This window comes from Martes martes (genome assembly GCF_963455335.1).
Source record: "Martes martes genome assembly, chromosome: 11".
Lineage (NCBI taxonomy): Eukaryota > Metazoa > Chordata > Mammalia > Carnivora > Mustelidae > Martes > Martes martes.
Genome location: NC_137899.1, coordinates 23,466,193 through 23,483,596, shown reverse-complemented (window position 1 = coordinate 23,483,596; position 17,404 = coordinate 23,466,193). Strand labels below are relative to the sequence as shown.

The window sequence follows — 17,404 nt, the reverse complement described above, 5'->3', positions numbered from 1 at the left end:
GACCTGGTGGCACTGAGTGTTAGCAGTCCGGTCTCATTCTAAAGGTGTCAGGTTAGTTTTAATTTCCATCCCACTGATTATTAGTAGGATACTTTGCATGTTTGTTGGTTAACATTTTTCAGTTGGGGGAATTAACTATTCATGTCCTTGCCCATTTTGCTATGGCTTTTAATGTTTTCTTCTAACCAATTTACAAGAACTCTTTAAATGTGAAGGCTATTAATTCTATGCTATATATTTCTTACCAATATTTTCTATGCAGTTTATAATCAGTGTTTTACTATATTTATGGTTTTTTAAATAAAAAAATTAAATTTTCATGTGATCAAATCTTTCAATCAATTCCCTCCTAATTTTTTCCAGGCTTTTCATGCTTAGAAGCTCTTTCCCCTTCTGAACTCAGTTGAATAGATACATAAATGCATTTTCTCCTGGGAATTTTTTTCTATCCATCTGGAATTTATTTTGGGATATGGGCATTCAATGGATATTTGAATTTATTTTACTCATTTATTAAAAAAATTTCCTTACATATTTTATTGAATAATTCTTTATAACCTTACTTATTATAGAATATTTCCTTTATTATGTTTTCAATACATATCACCGTTATTTCCTGAATTATCTATACATTTCTATTGATGTGAAAGACTTCAATAAACTTCCACACTAAAGACTTTCCACAGGGGTGCCTGGGTGGCTCAGTGGGTTAAGCCTCTGCCTTCGGCTCAGGTCATGATCTCGGGGTCCTGGGATCATGGAGCCCTGATGTGGAGCCCCACATCAGGCTCTCTGCTCAGCGGGGAGCCTGCTTTTCCCTTTCTCTCTGCCTGTCTCTCTGTCTATTTGTGATCCCTGTCTGTCAAATAAATAAATAAAATCTTTAAAAAAATAAATAAATAAAGACTTTCCATAATAAACTCAATGATATGGATAGGGTAGTCAGGAAATTGGGAATAATGGTTTTTTTTTTCATTATTTCTGACTTTAATAGAAATAAAGAGTCCTTGTATTAGCCATAATTAAATTAGATACATGAAGTAGAAATGCATAGTGAAACCTTCAAAATCTGTAGGTTATGCTTAGTTTTAGTTGTTCAATATCCATTGATTCAGATAATTTTAGGCAGTTTGAGAAGACATATTTGTCAGCTGAGCATTTATTTATGTGAGTAAAGTGCAAAGAATTTTGGGGAGATATAATAATTCTGAGCCTTCTTCTCTAAAAACACTGAATCAGGGATACCTGGGTCGTGCAGTTAAGTAAACCACCAACTCTCGGTTTCTGCTCAGGTCGTGATCTTGGAATCATAAGATCAAGCCCCAAGTCAGGCTCTGACTTCAGCACAGAGTCTGCGTAGGATTCTTTGCCCCTTTCCCACCCCCACCACTCTAGCACTCTTTCTCTCTTGTTGATTTATAAATCAATAAATCTTTCAAAAATAAATAAGTAAATAGAAATATTGAGTCAGAGAGGGTCTGAACTTGAAATATGAAGTACAATATGGGGGGCTAAAAACCAGAAGATGGAGAGAACACCTCTGGTACGAAGGGCAGGACTGCCACATACTTCCTGAGCATTAAACACATTGTCAAGAAATTGAAAACCAACAAGCATGAAGAGAAGATCTTAAAAGCTTCCAGGCAAAGATAGTACAATAACTTTCAAAATAAGAATAAAATTGTGTCATTTTCACGTTCTCAATTACAGCACAGAAAGCCATCAAAATTTTCAGAGAGTACTATTTTTAATCCAGAATTCTATTTCTAGCCAACCTATCATCAAATATAAGGAATCAAACATTGTACTTGCCAGGTATAATCTCTCAGGAGGCAACTGAGAAAGTGCTCCAGGAAAAGTAACAGAGTAAGTTAAGAAGGAGAAGAAATAATTCAAAGTGAAAAGTTGCTCAAGAAGGAAAAAATCATAGTACACCATTTGGTTCTGCAGCAACTAATATTTATATAATCATTGATCAAAACACTGATGACTGATTTTATTTAAAAATGTGATATATTTATCTTGGGAGGATATGGGGATGAATTTGTGTGTCGGAGGTTAATGGCATAAAGGAAGTATATCTTCTTCTACTACAATATGAAGTCACTTGGTTTAAGTACATTGTTTTAATATGAACATCAATACCAGAAGCAGTGGATAAAATGATGACAATAGCTTAGTCTGGGAGTGTTTCTGGAAGGAGCAGAGATGGGAAGTCTTCTATCTTATTATAAGCCTTTTCTTATATTTATTTATTTATTTCTAAAGGTTTTATTTATTTATTTATTTGAGAGAGAGGGCATGGGAGGTTGCTGGCAGAGAGGGGCAGAGGCACAAATCTCCCTGCTGAGCAGGGAGCCTGATGTGGGGCTTGATCACAGGATCCTGAGATCATGACCTGAGCCAAAGGCAGATGCTTAACTGACTGAACCACCTAGGCACCCCTTATTATATGACATTTAAAACATCTTTTTCAAAAATAGAATTTAATTTAAAAAGAAATGAGCATCAAATCAAGTAAAGGAAGGAAATAATAAAGATTTTAAAAGATATAAATAAAAAAGAGAAGAGAAAAATAATAGAGAAAATCAATGAAGGCAAAAGTGGGTTCATTGAAAAGAACAACAAAATTGACAAATCATTTGGTAGACAGACAGAAGGAAAGAAAATCGGTTTACTAAAATCAGGAATGAAAGAGGGCACACTACTATTAACTTTGCAGAAATAAAAAGGATTTTAAAGAAATACTATGATTGATTAATATCCACAAACTGGGTAACAAAGATGAAATGGACAAATTTCTAAAGAGATATAAAATACTAAAATTCAATAAGATTCAATAAGATTCAATAAGAAACTGAAAATCTGAATAAAAGTATAACAAGTAAACAGATTGAATTAGTAACATTGTACTGAAGATTCTAGCCAAGGATATCAGTCAAGAAAAAGAAATACAACGCATCCATATTGAAAAGGAAGAAGTAAAAAATACCTCTATTTGAAATGATAATGGCATAATGACATAATCTTACATATAGAAAATATTAAAGAATCTACAAGAAAATTATTAGAACTAATAAATAGGTAAATCCAGCAAGGTTACAGAATAAAAGACCAATACACAAAAATAAGTCATTTTTCTATATACTATCAATGAATAAACAGGAAATAAAATTAAGAAAACAATTCTAATCACAATACCATCAAACAGAATAAGATATTTAGGCATAAATTTAGCAAAAAAAAAAAGAGCAAGAATTGTATATGACAAAATACAAAACAGTGTTGAAGAAACTAAAAGAAATCTAAATAAATGGAAAGAAATCTCATGTTCATAAATCAAAAAACTTAATATCGTCAAGATGGCAATAATACCAAATGGATCTATAGATTCAAAACAACACTTATCAAAGTCCTCAGTATTTCCCAGAAATGCACAATCTGAACATAAAATTCAAACAGAAACGAAAGGAGTTAAGAAAGTCAAAATGATCTTGATAAAGAATAACAAAGTTGGAGGATTTGCACTCTTGAAATAAATTACAGTAACTATGAACCTAGTAATCAAGACAGTGTGATATTGACAGAAGAACACACAGATCAGTGGAACAGAATTGAGCTCCAAAAAGAGACTTTCACATTATGGTCAATTACTTTTTGGCAAAGGAGCCAAGATAATTCAATGAGATGAGAGATCTTTTCAACAAATGGTGTCCAGGCAAAGGGAAATCCACATGTAAAGAATGAAGATGGGGGAACTTCCCCCACAACAGTCTGCAAAAAGAGGAACAGGAGCTGCATGGGCCAGGCCCAGCAGCGTGCTCCTTCCTGCTCCCCAACACTGGCCTTGGCTATACACTGGCTGTAGAAAATGGTGAAAGAAACCACTAACTATGATGCTGTGAGGGTCAAACCCAATGGCCCCCCAGAAGAAGTGAAAAAGCCTTAAAAGGAGACTGGCCTTGAAGTACCACCCTGCTAAGAATCCAAACGAAGGAAAGAAGTTTAAACAGATTTTTCAAGCTTATGAAGTACTCTCTGATGCAAACAAAGGGAATCGTATGACAAAGGAGAACAGGCAATTAAAGAAGGTGGGGTTGGTGGTGGTTTTGGCTCCCCGATGGGCTTGTCTGGTATGTTGTTTGGAGGAGGAGGAAGGATGCAGAGAGAAAGAGGAGGTAAAAATCTTGTGATTAGCTCTCAGTAACTAGAATATTTATTTATATAATGGTACAACAAGAAAACTAGCTCTGCAAAAGAATGTGATTCGTGCCAAATGCAAAGGCCAAGGTGGTAAGGAAGGAGGGGTAGAAGAATGCTGTCCCAGGGGCTGAGGTACTGGAATGCAAGTAAGAATTCATCAGAGAGGACCTGGAATGATTCAGCAAACTCAGTCTGTGTGCATGGTGTGTCAGGGCCAGGCAGAACCGATCAGTCCTAAAGGTAGATGTAAAAGCTGCAATGGAAGAAAGATAGTTGGAGAGAAGAAGATTCTAGAAGTTCATATTGACAAAGGCATAAAAGATGGCCAGAAGATAACATTTCATCGTGAAGGAGACCAATAACTAGGACTGATACTATCACTGTTTTAGATCAGAAGGACCATGCTGTTTTTACTTGGCAAGGAGAAGACTTTATCATGTGTGTGGACATAGAGCTGGTAGAAGCAAGAATGAAGGCATGCCAGTTTATCGTAGACCATGGGAAAAGAGTTGCCTAATCATCAAATTTAAGGTAACCTTTCCTAGGAATGGCTGTCTCCCTCCTGACAAACTCTCTTTGCTGGAAAAACTCCTCCCTGAGAGGGAGGAAATGGAAGAGACTGATGAAATGGACCAAGTAGGACTGGTGGACTTTGATCCAAATTGGGAAAGATGGAGCCATTACAGTGAAGAAACATCTGAAGACAATGAGAATCACCCAAGGGGTGGTATTCAGGGTCAGATCTCTTTATGGGGCCAGTGAGCAACACTGTTGCCATTTTATACATGGTAGTGAATGAGGGAAGGGCTAGAATCATAGCTCATTTTTTGCTATTGTTTTTAATATTCAACTACAGTAGTGTTTTAAAACTTAAATGAAGGATCAACTCAAATATAAAAGCTGACTTTGCCCTCTATGTATGGTGACTTGAGTGTGCAAGATAAGTTTAATACTTGTAAAAACTACTTTTAAAAAATCTCACATCTTGGCAGCTTCAATATGCATCTGTGTTTGTAACAAATCAATATTGTTTTAGTATTAAGAGTAGACCACAGAACAACAGGAAATTGATAAAAGTGTATATAAATGCTATCAAATTAATAAGCTCTGTTGGAATATGCACTTGAGTACTAATAAGTATGATATTTGAAATTACAAAAAAAAACACAAAACTTGCCTAGCATTTATTAAGCCATACCTTGTCACTGATTTCAGCTCCATGTACATGAAACAGCTTAGACCGAAATGCTAGGTGTATGTACTGACTTTAGGATATGACCCTTAATTGTTTTGTTTGTTATTTAAGAAAGCTCTACACCCAGCATGGGGCTTGAACTCATGACCCTGAGATTAAGAGTTGCACGCTCCACCGACTGAGCCAGCCAGGCGCCCCTACCACCCTTAATTGTTAAGCTATGAAGTTAAAACTTGTACTTAACTGGCAATCCAACAAAGAACTTAATTTGGAGAGAAGTGCTGGTCTGCAGTTATATTAAGTGGGATTCATTATGATGCCTCTGCATTCATTCTCTTGCCTCACCTGTTACTTGAAAATGGCATGCTAGGGGTGCCTGGGTGGCTCAGTGGGTTAAAGCCTCTGCCTTCGGCTCAGGTCATGATCCCAGGATCCTGGAATCGAGCCCCACATCAGGCTCTCTGCTCGGCAGGGAGCCTGCTTCCCCCTCTCTCTCTGCCTGCCTCTCTGCCTACTTGTGATCTCTATCTGTCAAATAAAATAAATAAAATCTTTGAAAAAAAAAAAAAAGAAAATGGCATGCTATGTAATTTGGCCTGTGGTAACAGTGATAGAAATGATACCTTTCTAAAGAAGGGGTTTAGCATGATATACTGCTGCTTGAGGACTCGCACTTGTAGAATTGAATTCCCTTCTGCTGTGTTATTTTTTATTTGTTTTTAAAGACTTTATTTATTTATTTGACACAGAGAGAGAGAGAGAACAAGCAGGGAGAGGGGCAGAGAGAGAGGGAGAAGCAGACTTCCTGCTAAGCAGGGAGTCCCATGCGAGGAGGGGCTCAATATGGAGCTTGATCCCAGGACTCTGGGATCATGACCTGAGCCAAAGGCAGACACATATCAACTAAGCCACCCAGGTACCCCTATTTTTTTCATATCTAACTATCTATCTATCTATCTATCTATCTATCTATGTATGTATATATGATATCTATCTATCGATATAGTTAGATATCATATATATATGTGTGTGTATATATATATACACACACACATATCATATATATATATATATAAAATATCTCAATCCTGGTTATACTTTTTTCCCCCTTCTCTTTGGACCATAATAAGCTTCAGAGTAGTGACTTCAGGAACAGGGCAACTTGGAGTGAGGAGACATGAGAAGTAATTTGCATGTATGAGATAGGAAGGTGTTTTTTAGGTATGTTCCAGGCTTACTTTAAACCATTTAAGTTATGCTCTGAAGTAACTATAATTTAATGTTAGTAGGATAGCAAATTATGATGCATAGCTTTAGTTGTCTGCTTAAAAGTCATATTCACAGGCTTAAAAATCTGGGTATCAGAATAAAATTCTTGAAGTGTATGAGTGTCTCCTTAATATACTGAATACAAAGCAAAAAAGAATGAAGTTGGACCCCTACTTCACACCAAATACAAATATTAACTTGACATGGAACATAGACTAAAATGTAATAACTAAAATTATAAAACTGTTAAAAGATAAGAGGTGACTCTTCATGACCTTGTATTTGGCAACACTTTCTTAAAGACAACATGAAAAACACAAGCAAAAAAAAAAAAAGTAAACAAATAAACTGGACTTTAAAATACATACATTTTTGTGAATCAAAAGATACTATCAAGAAAGTAAAAAACAACCCATAGAATGGGAAATACTTGCAAATCGTGTATCTGATAAGAGACTTGTATCCAGCATGTATATATGTTTGCATGTGTCTATGTATGTATGTATGTATATACATACACATCTCATATATATAACTCAAAACAATAAAAAATAACCCAATTTAAAAATGGACAAAGGATTTGAATAAACATTTATCCAAAGAAGATGTATGAATAGCTGATAAACACATGGAAAGATACACAACATCATCCTTCATTTGGGAAATACAAATAAAAACCATAATGAGCTATCACTAGACCAATACCAGGATGGCTACAATAAAAAAGACAGACAATAACAAGTGTTGACGAAAACATGTAGTAGTTGAAACCTCAGATATTCCTGGTGAGAATGTAAAGTGCTATACAGCCACTTTGGAAAATTTGGCAATTCCTCAAAACGTTAAATATCGAGTTACTGAATGACTTAGCAATTCCATTTCTAAATGCATACCCAAGAGATTTTAAAACAGAAGTTCACACATAAAAAAACATGTATACAAATGGTCCTAGGAACATTATTCATAATAGGTCAAAGTAGAAATAGCCCAAATGTCCATTAACCAATGGATGCCTAAATTAAAACATGGTATACCCATACATTGGAGTATTATTCAGCCATAAATAGGGATGAAGTACTGTTCATGCTATTCACATGGACCTTTCAAGGATGAACCTTGAAAACATGCTAACTTTAGAAAGTCATCCATCAAAGGCTGCATGTTATATGATTTCATTTATATGACATGTCCAGAATAGGCATTCCATAGAGACAGGAAGTAGACTGGTGGCTGCCAGGGGACGGGGGAAATGGGAACTAATTGCTCATGTGTGCAAGGTGTCCTTTGGGGGTGATGAAAATGTTCTGAAAATTTTGATGATTGTATAACCCTGAATTGTGCTAAAAAACACTTAAATTATATACTTTAAAGGGGTGAATTCTATGGCATGTGAATTATAACTCAATGAAGCTGCTATCAAAAAATAAAATTGAATTCCTCATATCAGAGAAATCATATGATAATTGTCTTTCTCTGATTGACTTATTTTGCTCAGTATAATATCCTCTAGTTCCATCCACATTGAGAGACAGGGTGGGGGTTTATGGGGGTAGGGAAGGAAAAAATGAAACAAGATAGGATCAGGAGGGAGTAAAACCATAAGAGACTCTTAATCTCATGAAACAAACTGAGGGTTGCTGGGGGGTGGAGTGGGAGGGTTATGAACGTTGGTTATGAACACTGAGGAGGGTATGTGCTATGGTGAGTGCTGTGAAATGTGTAAGCCTGATGATTTACAGACCTGTACCCCTGGGGCGAATAATACATTATATGTTAATACAAAAATAAAATAAAAATAAATAAAATAAAATAAAATTGAAATATATTCTAGAAGGCTGTAGATAAGCTAACAGTATATAGGCATACAGTCATTATTAAGGATGGTCAGGAATGTTTGGGGGTTATCTCTACCTTCTTTCAAATGATGCTATAATGGACAGAAAGAAGTACTTTGTTGCTTGAAACATACAGAGAAAGAGCTAATTTAGTATTTTTTTTTAATGTTGCCATCCTTCAATGCTTCATTAAAAAGAATGTAGTAGGTGGCCCAAGGAAACTATAAAGCCTCAAACTGCAACCAAATTTCAATTAAACCAAAGTTTAATTTCTGCATATTATATGCAACTCTGAGCCCAGGGAGTGAATAATCTTTCTTTTGCAATGTATAAGTAGTAGTGCTTCTTTTACCTGCCTCAGGACACATTTAGATGAAAGAAAACACATTAAATTATTGATGTAATGATTAATTGAAAGTCCCCTTAAATTATCTAGCATATTTATAGCAACATCCTTTGGCCCTATGCAGGCACTACAACTCTTACAAGTATGTTCAAAATCAGTCAAGTGTACCTTTCCTTCTTCCTTCCTTCTTTCTTCTTCTTCTTCTTCTTCTTTTTTTTTTTAGATGAATTACCATATTGAAGGAAGCAGAATGAGTGCTTAGGATGTCGTCTGGATAATGGCTGGTGTTTTCTGTGCCTCCTCACATTGAACTACACTCCTTTAGCTCAATATAGTACCATATTTGGACTGAATCTCCTTAGTGTTTCAAGCCAACTCCAGTGCTTCCCATGGTGCTAGACAGAGTGTCCAGGTGGGATTTCTGATGCTATCCCCAGTTCTGTCACTAGGGAGTCTGATCTTGGAATAGTAATATGGATAACAAGAACCATTTACTAGCCTATGAAAAGCAGACAGTGGCTCCTGTGAAGCATATGTAACTCACTGCCAAGTGTAACACTCAGGCAGGAGTATTTTCAGGGAACTGAAGGGGGATGGGAGGTAAGAATAGAGTGGTCACCATGGGTAGGACAAGTGAACATCTTGCTAGACAGATAATCATTTTTATTCTAAGGGTATTTAAAAGGTTAATTCTAAACCATCTTGACTAGAAATTGGAAACTTAAAAATATACAGAATGCCAGTCCCTAACCCCGATCAATTTCTTCAGAATCTTGGTACAGGGCTTGGGCACACATGGTTTTACTTGTAGCCAGGCTTTTAAAAACTACTAGTCTGAACAGACACACAGTTATAACTTCTTCCCTGAGTCAGAAATGTTTCATCATCCCTCTTAGTAACATCTTCTGCCCTGGTAACAACCACCATCATCCATAAGTTATTTTATTCCTTCCTTCTCCAGCCAAAGACTCTTTAGAAAAGATTAAAATTTATCCCACAGACACTGGCAAGAGATTGCCCCTCATTTCCCCCTTGATTTTTCACTGTCTTTGGTAGATGAGAAACACATGTATATTTAACTCACAACAACAGCAACAGTTAGAGGAATTTTTCAGTGAAGTAGGACTCCCCTATTAACCTAAAGGGACACTGTATGAAATGATGTGTTTTCACAGTTGTCTCTGGTACTCACAAGCTAGTGTGTGGCAGGATTTCTCAAGCTTGCACTATTGACATTTGAGCTGGATGTGTCCTCAGCATCCCTGGTTTCTAACTTCTAGATGCCAGGTGTGACGACAAAAAATGTCTCCAGATGTTGTCAAATGCCCCCTGGGAGCAGACATAAAATTCCCCTGGTTGAGAATCCCTGGTGTATAGTATTGCAAGAACTTAGCCCCATATCTAAATTATAATATTTACACTAAACCTTCTGTTTACTACATTGAATATCATTCACTTTGACATTTATATGATGAAAAATACTTCAAATTTGGCTCATATCTAGGAGTCTAATTATATATAATAACTCCTAATGCCAAGTAGCATTTTCTATGGAAGTCAGTTTCTACAGCACAGTCATAACTGGCTTCCTGCATTGCTCCAGGCCAAAGAGAAAAATAAGATCGGACACACACACACACACATTTTGCAGTAGATGTCTGTATAAATGTCCCTTGCTGGCTCAAGTTGAGACTCAGTTTTAGGAAAGCCGTTTTGTCTGATTCACATTTTCTGCGAGTTTACTCTTTGACTAACAGTAGCCCCTAGGGTTGGGGCAGTTGAAGTGTCTAGTATTTTTGTTTAAAAGGCCTTTCTTGGAATTGAACACAATATTGTTAGAGAAAACCCAGTATGGATAAATGGGAGTGAGTGCAAATACAAGGTATAAACATCAAAGTTCAAAGTCAAGAGCATACCAGGGATTTCCTAAGAGAGCAAAGAAGATTGAGCTAATTAACCAGAAAATTAGGTATTTTAGAGTTGAATTATTTGCTTCATGATTTTTTTTCTTCCCTTTGCTGGGAAGACATGAACAAATCATCCAATTCCAGAAACTTAGCTAAAAGAAAGCCTTTATTGCAAACAAAGGCAGAGACAGTGTAGCTAAAAGTAAAAAGTCATGGAAAATGAATATTTTAAAATTCCTTTGGAATTACAAGGCACAGCCCCCTGACTAATAGCACAGAAAAGATGACCCACACTTACAATTTTTGCCCCAGTAAATGAACACTATTTGCATTACATTCAGGATAAAGTAGCAACAAGGAATACCATTTTGACACAGCTTGGTGCTTATAATGTCATTCTTTGCCTTCCCGTGAATATTCCATTTTATACAATGCTAAAGAAATCACATTTTCATTTTTCTGTAGTTCATTATGGCTTATTGCTGTGGCAACTGCCAAACCAGTCCATTTGTATAAATAATAGAACAAGCTTCCATTGTCTCTCCTCTGTCACAGTGCCAACTAGTCGGTCTACCTTTTCCAAGAGGGAAATCATATTTTTAAACTCTTTATCTAATTTTAATGTCCCTGGAGTTATACACAGTAAATTCTTTTGGAACCTTGAACTGAGGGTACATATTCAAGCACTTATTCCTTTAAATTAGGTCATATCAAGACTACTCATTCCCATGTTGCCATTAGATAAAGAACAAAACCCCATGTGAGTATTTGAAAGCCCAAGTGAATTTGTTTTCCTCCTGATTTTTTGAAACAGCGCCACTTCGATGACTTTGGTTTTTCTAAATAACTCATCTCCCAGCACATCAATTAATGTTTGCCTAGTTTAGATTTCTTGAACCAATCATACCTCCCTGAAGAAGTAAAAATGGCTGTGTGCTTCCTGGGTGACAACTTTAATTCTCAGCTTGGTTTTTGTCTTTCAGCAAAAGCAGTGAGTAAATAGATACAATCTTCTTTCTCTGCATATAATTCAAAGTATCCAAAATATATGAAACAGAAATACTGAGTGTTTAAATAAGTAAGGGTCTATAAAAGTGAATGAGTAGGGGCACCTGCGTGGCTCAGTGGGTTAAGCCTCTGCCTTTGGCTCAGGTCATGATCTCAGGGTCCTGAGATGGAGCCCCGCATCGGGCTCTCTGCTCAGCGGGGAGCCTGCTTCCCCCTCCACCTCTGCCTACCTCTCTGCCTACTTGTGATCTCTGTCAAATAAATAAGTAAAATCTTTAAAAAAAAAAAAAAGTGACTGAGTACATAGTTACAGGATCATCCTAACATACCTATAACCTACATGCCTAAAATTCTTAATTACAGACTTATTCCTTTGAATAGCAATTCATCTCTCTTAAAAATCCCTTTTGCTACTTTAAAAGTGTTATTTGCAGATGATCTTAGATTTACGGAAAAGTTGCCAGGACAGTACAAGAGAGTTTCCATATACCCTTCGCTCAACTTCCTCTAATGGTAACTCCTCACATAACCATGATACCTTAGTCAGTATAAAGGATTAACATTCAGATTTTACCAGTTTTTCTGATGATGTCCTCCTTCACTCCCCACAAGTATCCAATCCAGAGCACTACATTACATTTAGTAAGAATCCTTTTATAAATACAAAAATTTCCAGGCAGTGTAATTTATTAAATTACAACCAACCCTATTATGAACTTATTTATTACATCAATCTTCTTCTGGAAGGAAAAGATAAGGGCAGCATAAAAATCCCGGGCATGTGAGGGAATTGTGAAGGGAAGGAAATGCTGCCAAGATAGGAGGTAACAAATCAAAGCCAAAAGACATTCAATTTTGCCTGGGGCAGGCCCTGTGCAGCTATGTGTAATTAGCTTCCTCAATTACTACATCTGACAAACTAATTTTCATTTGAGAGAAAACAACAAATCATTAATTATAGTAATAAGTCATGGATTAAAATCTTTGCGTGTGGATTCTACATGCTCTGTGATTTGTGCCCTTGGTCAGCCGCCATTTTGCTTCTTCAGCGTCTCCAGCACTTCTTTCCTCAGCATCTCCAGCACTTCTTTCCTGGGAATCCCGTGTGCAGACATCTCCGATGTCCGGCCCTAGACAGAACTGACTCTGAACCAACTCTGCTATTGGATTTACCTCCTTGTGATGCCTTTAGTAGCTACAGTCTTGTTCTGATAGCTACTTGAAAACGAAAGATGTACTTTTAGAAGCAACAAAGTTTTGTGATTAAGGGCATGAATTTTGTAGTCAAATTTGGGTTCAGATCTTAGCCACCACTTAATAGTCTTGATCTTGGTCAAATCAGATGACCTCCCTAAGCCTCAGTTTACTCATCTGTAAAACAGGGGCAATAATGGGACCTCACTATTTTTGATAAGGAGCCTGAATGAGATGATCTCCATGACTACGTGCTTGACATATTAGTCATCGCTGACGCCCTTAAGGTCAATCTTATCTTTGTTTGTAAACCAATTCTAGAGTCAGGAAGGACAAAGGACATTGTCTCAGTCCTGCCATCCAGGGAGGTTTAGAATTTACTTGTTTTGTCAGATGGAGGATGTCGGGGATTGGCCATGATTCTTGAGAATCTGTGTTGCTTTCTATAGCTCTTTTACTGCCTGGTTGACCTGGGATCCCTTTCTTGCGTGAGCATCCTGAAGGCACTCCCTTCCACATTGTCTCAGTGGATTTCAGACTTGTACCTAAGCACTTGCTAACAAGACCTCCTGGTCAGAAGGCTAAGCACTATTCAAAGGCACTCAGGATAAGGATAAAGCAGTGAACAGAAGATGTTTTACACCAAAAAAAAAAAAGGGGGGGGTGTTTTACACCAAGATTGACACTATAGTCAGCCACAGCTGGAGTTCTAGATACAAACCACCCTTTATCTAGGTTGACTGGGTTGGCTGCCCAGATGTGTCACTGGGCTCCAATTAAGGGAAATTCCAAAATCAGTTTTCCTTGGCCTAAACTGTTTCCTACCTGGGCCAGAGCCTCTAGCCATTCTCTGCTTGTAGGGTCAAGTTTGTGAGCATTGGTGTCAGACCTATCCCCCTCCTTTCTACTTGCTTTTCATATGTTAGAGGTTGCCTAACATATATATAGAGTTAAACTTTACAAGAGCAATAAGAATATCCATGAGGTTACAACCTTACTAGTAACAATAAACTGAAACAGTGTCAGAATTACCTACCTTAAGTAGCTGGTTTAGAAATTCAAATACTTTGTACTTTCAGGTTTTTTTTTGAATCTTCAGTAGGAAACTTGTGGGGAATCACACAGCTAGTGATAGTCCTAGTTTCTAATCCTGCATTGTCTATCAATAATATGCATTTTTGTATGAATAGATCTGGTTAATACAGAAGCAATTATATTTAGAACAATAGCAAAGTTATACTGTTCTATAAGCTGTGCCTCTATGGGAAGAGACAGTGCTTCTGGAGTGCACGCTTCTCCTCAGTATTCCTTCATCACCTATTACGCTTTTAGTCCGAGGCCTGCTTTCAGTTCCTTTGACCACCTAACCATTTCCTACCACAGGATGTTTGCATGTGCTGTGCAATTACACTTAAGAGAATTTTCTTCCAGAGACCAACTTATAATCAACCTTGAGGCCTCATCTTAAATGTCTTCCTCAAAGAGGCTTTCTTTACTTTCTAGACTAAATCAAATTCCTTGTTATAGCTACTCATGATAGCTTTCATTCTTTCTTCATGGCATTTGTTAAAATTATAATTATTTTATTTGTGGGCAGCATACTAGAGTAATCAAGAGCATGGGCTCTGGGGTCTGAATGCCTGAGTTTAAATCCAGTTTTTATACTTCTTAGGGTAAATCACATGAATAAATGACTTAATTTCTCTATGCCTCATGAATATTAGTACCTACCTCATAGAGTTGTGATGAAGATTTAAAGAAATGATCTACATAAAACACAGGGTATGTTATATAGTAAGCCCTCAGTAAATGCCAGCTACAATAATTATGATATAATATAATAATAGCAATAATAATACAAGTTCTATGGAAAAGACTACTTCTATTTGTTACTGATGCATATATATATATATTTTTAAAGATTTTATTTATTTGACAGACAGAGATCACAAGTAGGCAGAGAGGCAGGCAGAGAGAGAGGAAGGGAAGCAGGCTCCCTGCTAAGCAGAGAGCCTGATGCAGGACCCTGAGATCATGACCTGAGCAGAAGGCAAAGGCTTTAACCCACTGAGCCACCCAGGCACCCCTGATGCATACATTTTTCTTAAGATTTTATTATTTATTTGAGAGAGAGAGCATAAGAGAGAGATCACAAGCAGGGAGGAGGGGTAGAGGGAGAAACAGGCTCTCCGCTGATCGGGGAGACAAGTGTGGGACTCGATCCCAGGACCCTGGGATCATGACCTGAGCTGAAGGCAGATGCTTAACTGACTGAGCCACCCAGGTGCCCAACTGATGCATATTTCTAAGGCTTGGGAAAATCTATGGCACACAGTGAATGATAAATAAATAAATATCTGCTAAATTACTGACTAGATGAGAAACAAAATAAATATGAGTCAGGCTCCTCTTGGTCAGTTTACTGTTTAGATAGAAGGAAGTATTGTTTGTTGATGAAATTTAGGTAAGAAAACAAAGGTAAGAGCAACAGGAGAGATCAATAACTTTCACAAATTCAGATGGAAAAAAGTAAAGGAAACTATTTACTATATTCAAAATTTAGCAAAAGACTCTTGAAAAACTTTTTAGAGGGGAAAAAAGAAAAAAATGATCAAGTGCTAAAAATTACCATTTTTAGTAACAAAACTAATTAAGATATGATCAAATAAACAGAAATTGATATTTACTTTGCATGATGCTATGTGTATGTTCCTGAAAGGTATATGAGGGCATTCAAAAAAAGGAACTGTACAAATGGAAATTGCTAGTTAAAGGATTACTACTGTGGTGCCTGGCTGGCTCAGTCTGTAGAGCATGTGACTCTTGATCTCAGGGCTGTGAGTTTGGGCCGCATGTTGGGTGTAGAGATTACTAAAAACAATAACACAACAACAAAAAATTCTTAAAAAAAAAAAAAAAGGATTACCATCATAAAACAAATCCCAATCCTTTAATTGGTCTTTTTGTATAAACTTGGATTTTCATACACTGAATTTAGTCTTAGACCAAGGTTCACAAGAGCTTAAATTAATTTAAATATAGACATACTATAAAAGTCACATAAATTCAAGATACCCAAATGTGAAATTTTGAAAAGCATTTTGTTTAGTAGCAATGGATAATATTAGCACTGTGCATTAAATCCCTAGGAAAATAAACTAGGCTTCTAAGTACCAATATAATTACAACACTCCTTATGAAATCAGAGTGCTGGTTCCATTTATAGATTTGGTTTGGCTTCAGGGATAGGTATATAACTACAACTGAAATATCCAAACAGGGATTTTAAAAGTATCTTTCATATAAAGTATAAATACAAGAACTCCAATGCTTGTTTTATTAAAACAAAAACAAAGCCTCAGAAGTAACCACGGTCACAATACAAAACTATTTTTTAAATGCTATCATTTTTAATTTTTAAAAAAGATTTATTTATTTACTTATTTGAGAGGGAGAGGGAGAGAGGAAGCAGAGGGGAGGGACAGAAGGAGAAGCCAACTCCCTGCTGAGCAGGGAGCCCAACACAGGGCTCCATCTCAGGACCCTGAGATCATGACCTGAGCCGAAGGCAGATGCTTAACCGACTGGGCCACCCAGGCTCCCCTGGCATTTTCTAAAACAAAGTAAACAAACAGTATTTTAAACTAGGTAATATAAAATTATCCTATAATACATTATTTTCATATTTCCAATTAATACATAGGATGAACATTCCCAGGACCTGTTTCCAAGTGCATTTAAATTTGGTCAAAATGGAATCATTCACACAGATATATATATAAAATGAAGTTTTAAATCTCTCTCATGGGTCAAAAATAAGCTCCCCTTTTCCTAAAACCTTTTCTAGTTTTATGATTGCAATGCTAAAATAATCCATATCTTTGCTCCTTCTCAAGTTCATACTTTCTAAACACATTTCCATTTGCTGCTTTTCACCTGCCATCTCACTAAAGGCATTTATCTTTGGTCCATACTAATGTACTCACAATGATAATGATTAAAACACTCTAATACATCCGGTGCTTTCAAACACAGCATCACTCTTGACTTGTTTAATTAACTGCCTTCATAGGCTAGGGTGTCTTTAATTTACTTGGCATTCTTTCCTTATATAATAAATTCTTAGAGGCTGGGAATCAGATGATTAACACAGTAGTAGATAATAAAAGACAACTGATTGGAGGGAAGATAATGGAAAACCTTTGAGACTAACACCACGACTGCCTAGCACCCCAAGGGCTGACTCAACAAATACTCTTCTGCACCTTCTAAGTGTGAGCCTTTATGTGACGTTCTATGGGGGATGGATGCCCAAATCTTGTTATCAAATTGCTGAGAGACTGCAGTTCAATATCTAGCTTCCAAGGCTAGAAGGAACTTAGAGAAATACAGGATTTTCCAGGCATTTCTGCAAATTTTAATGGGTGAAGATCATTATGAGACTGGG

The 17,404-nt window shown here is 36.7% G+C and overlaps 1 protein-coding gene and 1 pseudogene across 2 annotated transcripts in view; one reads left to right on the top strand and one right to left on the bottom strand.

Annotated features, from left to right (window-relative positions):
- The window catches only part of RELN (reelin), a gene marked incomplete at its 5' end in the record, with an annotated part of 495,436 nt that overhangs the window by 305,658 nt on the left and 172,374 nt on the right, over positions 1-17,404 (bottom strand). The gene's annotated exons all lie outside the window — the stretch shown is intronic.
- LOC308352100 (dnaJ homolog subfamily A member 1-like) lies at positions 3,872-4,965 on the top strand (annotated as a pseudogene). The gene has a single exon. The product of its transcript is annotated as a dnaJ homolog subfamily A member 1-like (transcript).